Source organism: Ornithorhynchus anatinus, chromosome 1 (assembly GCF_004115215.2).
Source record: "Ornithorhynchus anatinus isolate Pmale09 chromosome 1, mOrnAna1.pri.v4, whole genome shotgun sequence".
Lineage (NCBI taxonomy): Eukaryota > Metazoa > Chordata > Mammalia > Monotremata > Ornithorhynchidae > Ornithorhynchus > Ornithorhynchus anatinus.
This window is the reverse complement of record NC_041728.1, coordinates 112,780,876-112,788,188: the sequence shown is the minus strand read 5'-3', so window position 1 is coordinate 112,788,188 and position 7,313 is coordinate 112,780,876. Positions and strand designations below refer to the sequence as shown.

The 7,313-nt window shown below is 41.9% G+C and overlaps 3 non-coding genes across 3 annotated transcripts; 2 read left to right on the top strand and 1 right to left on the bottom strand.

Annotated features, from left to right (window-relative positions):
* Positions 1-201: 201 nt before the first annotated feature.
* Positions 202-339, top strand: LOC114815624. Its single transcript, XR_003763426.1, has one exon. It is a non-coding gene; the product is annotated as a small nucleolar RNA SNORA7 (small nucleolar RNA).
* Positions 340-3,307: 2,968 nt separating this feature from the next.
* LOC114815763 lies at positions 3,308-3,445 on the top strand. Its single transcript, XR_003763570.1, has one exon. It is a non-coding gene; the product is annotated as a small nucleolar RNA SNORA7 (small nucleolar RNA).
* A 3,201-nt stretch (positions 3,446-6,646) lies between these two features.
* On the bottom strand, positions 6,647-6,785 carry LOC114817421. The gene has a single exon (XR_003765280.1). It is a non-coding gene; the product is annotated as a small nucleolar RNA SNORA7 (small nucleolar RNA).
* Between the last annotated feature and the right edge of the window lie 528 nt (positions 6,786-7,313).

Sequence of the window (7,313 nt, the reverse complement as noted above, 5' to 3'; positions counted from 1 at the left end):
TGGCAGATCTGGGTTTGGAATCCAGGTCCTCGGGCCCATACACTTTTCACTTGGCTACATAATTCTTGAGGCGAACCAATATTGAAGATACTAGAGCTAGGACTGTAAGTGCCTACTGAATTGGTTTTAAAGGGTGGAATAGTTGTCATCTGCTCATTGCTTGAATGACAGTATTTTCAAATAATCTAGCTGTAGCTATTTCACCTCTTAGTGTCACATCTGGAGAGTTTCCAGTACTCTACCAGTCTTGACTACGGGAGGGAGAGTCAAGCAGAGGCCTATCCATTCCATTCCTAGCTTGGGCAGTGGCTAGCGAGTGGAAGACAATCTGCTACAAGTCAAAACTCACTTGTGCTGGGCAACAGGGGCATGGGAGAGAGTCAAAGATGGAGAATCAGGTTTACTGAACGGAAGGAGGCGATGGTAAACCACTTCCTTATTTTGATCAAGAAAACTCTATGGATCCACTACCAGAACGATTGCAGGTGGAAGTGGAGCGTTCTGGGAGAGATAATAATAATAATAATAATGTTGGTATTTAAGCGCTTACTATGTGCAGAGCACTGTTCTAAGCACTGGGGTAGATATAGGGTAATTAGGTTGTCCCACGTGAGGCTTACAGTCTTAATCCCCATTTTACAGATGAGGGAACTGAGGCACAAGGAAGTTAAGTGACTTGCCCACAGTCACACAGCTGACAAGTGGCAGAGCCGGGATTCAAACCCATGACCTCTCACTCCCAAGCCAGATCACTTTCCACTGAGCTGCACTGCATCCATGGCGTCACTATGGATCGGACACGACTTGACAGCATAAGATAACAACAAGCTATCTGTTCATTTATGGATGAAGTGAATTTCTAAATTCTGCACTTTCCTTTCCTTCCTTCTTTATATGCTCATTTCAACTTTTTTGTTTGTGACTGGGGAGGTCAAAACTTCACAGTAGTACAACTTCCAAGAGTATCCATTTAAAATCCATAAAAAAGAGGAAATTCAAAGTCATTACAAACATTTTTGCTTAATTTCTTGAATGGTTTTAAGAGCTATGATGGTGAAATCAATTCCATTCTGAGAAATAGAGCTATTTTATTCAAGACAGAGAGATTGACATTTGTACCTATAATGCAATTGCAAGATCTGTGAAGTGTTTTTTGAGTCCTCCTGCAATTCTGTAAAAGGTTTGGAGACCCAAAATCCTGACTAAATGAGTCAATAAAATGCTAACCATCATTATGATTATAATGGTGCTTATTCATTCCAAATTCACTGTATGATAGTTGACTTGGATTAAGGAAAGTCTAAACCTAACCTTTCGTAGCAAGTCACTGAACTTCCATATAGATCCTGAATCAAATGCTGGTCTCCAGTTCCTTTCCTGAGTGGTTGCAGGGGGATTACATAAATATAAACCTCTCTACTGGAAAAAAAAATTGTCCTCCAGGCTTCATTATGGAAAGCAAAAGAACACTTTAAAGAAACTGAAAACTGAAGTGTGCAGTGTGCCACTCTTCTCCATTTCTATTTTTGAAGATTCTTCACTGAGATGCTTTTAGAGGAGTGGTTTGGGCATTTTATTTCCCTTATCTGAGGTTTTTTTCTCTCTCTCTGTCTTCCCTTTCAAACAAAATGAACAACATATTCAAAAATATAGTGCTTGGGAATTTATTGGTTACATCTTCTGCTTTTTTTAATTAGAGTGATTTTTAGCAGTTGAATGTATGTGTAATTTTATATACCTGGCTGTAGGTTTTTATCCAGGGGAGTGAAAAATTCTAAGGGCTGTTCAGAGTGCGCCCAAGAATTATTGAACATCAACCTCCTGCTACAATGGGAACAACAGCTCCTTGATGAACTCCTGGAACCATAAAAATAATAATAATAATAATAAATATGGTATTTGTCAAGTTCTTACTATACTATTGATGCCTGTCTACTTGTTTTGTTTTGTTTTATTGTCTGTCTCCCCCCTTCTAGTCAGTGAGCCTGTTGTTGGGTAGAGATTGTTCCTGTTGCCGAATTGTACTTTCCAAGCACTTAGTACAGTGCTCTATACACAGTACGTGCTTATTAAATACGATTGAATGAATGAATATGTGCCAGGAACTGTATTATACCCTGGGGTGGATAGAAACAGATGGAGTTGGAAACAGTCTCTATTTCACATGGGGCTCACAGTCTTAATCCCCATTTTACAGATGATAATAATGTTGGTATTTGTTAAGCGCTTACTATGTGCCGAGCACTGTTCTAAGCGCTGGGGTAGACATAGGGGAATCAGGTTGTCCCACATGGGGCTCACAGTCTTAATCCCCATTTTACAGATGAGGGAACTGAGGCACAGAGAAGTTAAGTGACTTGCCCACAGTCACACAGCCGACAAGTGGCAGAGCTGGGATTCGAACTCATGAGCCCTGACTCCAAAGCCCATGCTCTTTCCACTGAGCCACGCTGCTTAACTGAGGCACAAAGAAGTTACTTGCCCAAGGTCACAGAGCAGGCAAGTGGCAGAGCCAGGATTAGATTTCAGGTTCTTCTAATTCCCAGGCCCATGGCCAATCAACTAAGCCATGCTGCTTCACTTATGCCTGGAATTTTCATCTTCAGTTTACAGCTACTTTCTGCCATGGCTCTTGCTGCTAATATCTAAGGCTAGAAATAGACAAGATCAGAGGAAACTGGGAGGGGAAGGTGAAAGTCCTGGAGCCACTCCAGTCCATAGTTCACTCTGCTATCTGGACTATTTTTCTATAAAAATGTTCAGGACATGTCACTCCCCCCGCCTCAATAAACTCCAACGGTTGCCCATCCAACTCCTTAACAAATAAAAACTCCTCACCATTGGTTTTAAAGCAATCCATCACCTTGCCCCTCCTACTTCATCTTACTTCTCTTCTTCTACAACCCAGCTGGCACACTTTGCTCCTCTAATGGTAACTTTCTTAAAGTGCCTCAATGTCACAGCCGATCACTAGTCCACATCCTGCCTCTGGCCTGGAATGCCCTCCCTCCTCAAATCCTACAATTACTCATCCCCTCTTCAAAGCCTTATGGAAGGCATATCTCCTCCAAGAGGCCTTCCCAGACTAAGCCCCACTTTTCCTCATCTCCCACTCTCTTCTGCAATGCCCTGACTTGCTCCCTTTGCTCTTCCCGTCTTCCCAGCCCCACAGCACTTATGAATATATCTGTAATTTTATTTATTTGTATTGATGTCTGTCTCTCTCCAGCCATCTAGACTGTAAGCCCATTGTGGGCAGAGAATGCCACTGTTTACTGCTGTATTGTACATTCCCAAGCTCTTAGTACCCCTCTCAGGGTCGCACCTGGAGAGTTTCCAGTACTCTACCAGTCTCGACTATGGGAGGAAGAGTCAAGCAGAGGTCTACCCATTCCATTCCTAGCTTGGCCAGTGGCTAGTGAGTGGAAGGCAATCTGCTATAAATCAAAACTGGGCAGCAGTGGCATGAGAGAGAGTTGAGGGTGGAGATTCAAGTTTACTGCGCGGAAAGAGGCAATGGTAAACCACTTCTGTATTTTCAGCAAGAAAACTCTATGGACATATTACCACCTCCTTACAAATCGAGGTGGGGCGTTCTGGGAGAGATGAGTCCATGGTGTCACTATGGGTCGGAGATGATTTGACAGCATAAGACAAGACAAGCTCTTAGTATGGTGCTCTACACACAGTAAGGGCACAATGAATACAATTGAATGAAATGAATGAATGAAAGGAACCTGTGGTCCAGGACATCTGGAAAAGAGAAACACTTTAGGTTTAGATCTTGGCATTCTTCCATATAATGGTGCCTATGATGTCATTACATCATGCCTGACATAAAACATGCAAAGTCATGTACATGTTACTACTAGTACTAGTAGCCTGGAAGCCAAAAGGACCTGGATTCTAATCCCAGCTCCTTCACTTGTCTGCTGTGTCACCTTGAGCAAGTCACTTCACTTCTCTGTGTCTCAGTTACCTCATCTGTAAAATGGAAATTAAGACTGTGAGCCCCCTGTGGGACAGGAGCTGTGTCCAACTTGGATCTTGTATCTACCCTAGTGTTTAGAACAGTGCTTAGCATGTAGTAAGTGCTTAACAAATATGATTAAATAATAATATTAATGATAACTGTGATATCCATTAAGCAAGCACTGCACTAAGCAGTGGGGTGGATACAAGATAATCCGGTTCAGTACAGTTCCTGTTCCACATAGAGTTCACACTATAAGAAGGAGGGAGAACAGTTATTGAATACCCATATTACATATGAAGAAAACTGAGGCACTGAGAAGTTAAACGACTGGCACAAGATCACACAGCAGGCAAGTGGCAGAACTAGGATTAGACCACAGGCCCACTGACTTTCAAGCCCATGCTCTTTCCAGTAGGCCCACACTGTTTCTCTGTGTCTGGTGTCACTGAGTACGCAGGGATTATGGTCAAAATAAAGTCAGCCTAAAAAGTGTGGAACACTGACAATCACCTTAGACCCACAATACTTTCATAATATGTTCATACTTTACTGTCACCCTATCCCTAATCTACTTTATGGTTTGTCTTCCTCTATAGGCTGTAAACTCACTGTGGGCATTGAACATGTCTACCAACTCTGTTGTACTATCCCAAGTGTTTATTCATTCATTCAATAGTATTTATTGAGTGCTTATTATGTGCAGAGCAGTGTATGGAGTGCTTGGAATGTACAATTCAGCAACAGATAGAGACAATCCCTGCCCAATAACAGGCTCACAGTCTAAACAGGGAAGACAGACAACAAAGCAAAACAGAACAAAACACAAAACAACATATCAAGATAAATAGAATCATAGAGATATACATATCATTAACAAAATAAATAGGGTAATAAATAATATATACAAATAAGCACAGTGCTGAGGTGAGGGGAAGGGGGAAGAGCAGAGGATGTGGGGGGGGGAATGGGGAGGGGAGGAGGTGCAGATGGAAAGGGGGGTGCTCAGTAAAACAGGTTTATTCTGCAGTTTAGTATAGTGTTCTGCACACAAGTGCTCAATGAGTACCACTGATTAATTGATTGAGAGAACGTTTCTCAAGTCACTAATTAGATCATGTTGTGCCTACAAAACCAGAACGTCTGATCGCAGTCTTTAGGTGACATTAACACTTTAATGTCAGCTGTTGACATAGCTGGGAGAAACCTCAGTAACACTGTTTTTCTGAAAGAAATTTCCAGACCAGGATTGATTTCCTTTTTCTAAATGGCACCTCAGTGTCCACAGGTGATAAAAGTCCAAACTTAAGTGTTTTTCCCTGTAAGCGTCTCACATTTTCAGTTTCCCTTGGCCTGGCTGACCCAGATAATAGCATTTGTTATCTTGTCATTATCCAGCCAGCCAAGAAAAGGGGAAAGTACTGCTTTTTTCATTGATCAGAAGCTCAAAGCTCAATCTCCAATGGCTTTGATTTTCAAAATACAGATGCATTGGAGTGAAGCTACTGTCATTTTCCAGACATTTGGACTCTCTTGAGACCTCAAAGAGTTAATATGGTTGGGATCTCATCAGTCAGTGCCTTGAGAAGTCTAAATGCAGCACATTAGACTCTCTGGTCTTTGAACCATCCATCTTGACTAAGACCTTACCTACAGTGTTTCTAGTAGCTTTCATTTCATGGCCTTATTTAGAATCCCATTTGGGGGATTGGACCATCAAGACCCCTAGGGACCCCCATCAGGCATGAACCACAAAATCATTCTCAGTGGCACAACCATAATATCAAAGACACTTGGAGTGCATGTGTGTGGGTATGTGTGTGTACGTGTATGTGTGTGTGCGTGCATGATTCTTCAATGAAAGGATTGAAAAGTTTACAGGGACATTCCAAGTAATCTGTATTCTCCTACCAAAGTACAGCATCTTTTGTCTTTTGGTTGCCTAGTAATCAAATCCTGTAAATGGAGAGAATCAAGTAGAACCACTTTAGTAGACTGTGAAAGCATCTTACTGGCAAATGCTTCAGAAAACAGTTAATGTGAATTTTTGTGACTTCGCCATTATCGATAATATGTTGGCGTTAAACAAAAATTATTCACTTGGAATCAACAGTCACCACTGGTTTCTAAAGAAATGGCAACCACAAAAATAAATGTGGGTTGAGGATTCTTAAGAGGGGTATTTCCTTAGCATATTTGGAGGTGTCATATTGTAAATCAAGTGAAAATAAGCAAAGATAAAAGAGATATTATGTTGTGGTTTGAATTCCAATCAGGAAGCATCTCTTCAATACTATTTAAGACTCTAACGTATGCAGAGCACTGTACTAAGGGCTTGGAAAGAGCAATAAAATGTGCCTGCCCTTGAAGACAGGAAGACCAAAATGTATGAGTATGTTGACAGCGGGAGGAAATATAGAAATACACGTCATGATAGCAAAACAATAGAAGAATGAGTAAATAATATTGTTGTCACGCTGTCAAGTCCAAGCGACGCCATGGACACATCTCTCCCAGAACATCCCACCTCCATCTGCAATCATTCTGGTAGTGGATCCATAGAGTTTTTTTGGTAAAAATACAGAAGTGATTTATCATTACCTCTCTCTATGTAGTAAGTCTCCACCTTCAACTCTCTCCCATGCCGCTGCTGCCCAGCACAGGTGAGTTTTGACTTGTAGTAGATTGCCTTCCACTTGCTAGCCACAGCCCAAGCTAGGAATGGAATGGGTAGGCCTCTGCTTGACTCTCCCTCCCATAAGTCAAGACTGGTAGAGTACTGGTAACTCTCCAGGTGCAACCCTGAGAGGTGGAATAATTAATAGGGCACATAAATCAACTTATACAAAAGTGTTATACAACCAGGGCTGCAAGAAATTATTTCATTCATTCAATCGTATTTGTTGAGTGCTTACTGCGTGCAGAGCACTGTACTAAGCGCTTGAGGACTGCACTATGTGCAGTGCTATCTGGAGGAGGAAGAACTTGAAGATGGGAAGAGCTGTGATTCAGAAAGCTTGAAGCAGGAAGAAGTCCCAGACAGGGCCCAAGTTGTGAGAAATGAAAATGGAAGAGCTGGGGGACAGTGTGAAGAGTGTAAGCTGGGATGTCACTGGTGAAGAGAATGGATATGTAAGGACGAAATAACTGCTGGAGAATCTAGAAGCTAATGATCAGGAGCTTCTCTTTGATGTGGAGAGAAATGGGTAATCACTGATGGTTTTGAGGAGAGGAGTAGGTTGACATGATCTGAAAGATGATCCAGGTAAAGCAGGGGTTGGGAATTTAGATCTCGTTAGCTACATGGGACTCTCCTTGGAATTAAATGTGGTTCCATCGA